This window comes from Lepidothrix coronata, unplaced genomic scaffold (genome assembly GCF_001604755.1).
Source record: "Lepidothrix coronata isolate B3197 unplaced genomic scaffold, Lepidothrix_coronata-1.0 Scaffold446, whole genome shotgun sequence".
Classification (NCBI taxonomy): Eukaryota; Metazoa; Chordata; class Aves; order Passeriformes; family Pipridae; genus Lepidothrix; species Lepidothrix coronata.
Genome location: NW_016690626.1, coordinates 625 through 1,741, shown reverse-complemented (window position 1 = coordinate 1,741; position 1,117 = coordinate 625).

Here is a 1,117-nt window from a genome sequence, read left to right as displayed (position 1 = left end):
TGGATGAAGGTCCATCCTTGGGTTGGGTTGGTGTCTCCAAAACCACCGAGTGACTCCGTGGAACCCCAAAACACCAACTGTGACCCAACAATCGGTTTCATTGGATGAAGGTCCATCCATGGGTTGGGTTGGTGTCTCCAAAATCACCGAGTGACTCCGTGGAACCCCAAAACACCAACTGTGACCCAACAATCGGCTTCATTGGATGAAGGTCCATCCTTAGGTTGGGTTGGTGTCTCCAAAATCACCGAGTGACTCCGTGGAACCCCAAAACACCAACTGTGACCCAACAATCGGCATCAGGGGATGAAGGTCCATCCTTAGGTTGGGTTGGTGTCTCCAAAACCACCGAGTGACTCCGTGGAACCGCAAAACACCAACTGTGGCCCAACAATCGGCTTCATTGGATGAAGGTCCATCCTTGGGTTGGGTTGGTGTCTCCAAAATCACCAAGTGACTCCGTGGAACCCCAAAACACCAACTGTGACCCAACAATCGGCTTCATTGGATGAAGGTCCATCCTTGGGTTGGGTTGGCATCTCCAAAATCACCAAGTGACCCTCTGGGACCACGTGACCTGACTGTGACCCAATAATCGGCTTCATTGGATGAAGGTCCATCCTTGGGTTGGATTGGCGTCTCCAAAATCACCGAGTGACCCCCTGGCACAACATGATCCAACTGTGACCCAGCAATCGACATCAGGACATGAAGTTCCATCCTTGGGTTGGGTTGATGTCTCCAAAATCACCGAGTGACCCCCCAGCACCATCGTGGTTTCCATTGGCTTTGTCTTCTTGGAAAAGACATCCTTGGCCGTCCTGGAACGCCGTCGGGGTCAAAGATGGGATTCTTCTCAGTGTTCTTGGACGCCGGGAAGCTGCCGAACCACGTGATCCGACTGTGAGCCAGCAGTCGGCATCGGTGGATGAAGGTTCATCCTTGGGTTGGGTTGGCCAAGCTGAGTCACCTCTGGAATCACCAGATGATCCCCTGGGCTCACCAGGACTTTGCCACTCGTGGTCTCCGTTGGCTCCGTGGTCTCGGCGAAGGGTCTCCCCAAGCATCTGGTGCTCCGGGCACGGTCGAGATGGGAATCCTCCGATCCCGCTCCGTC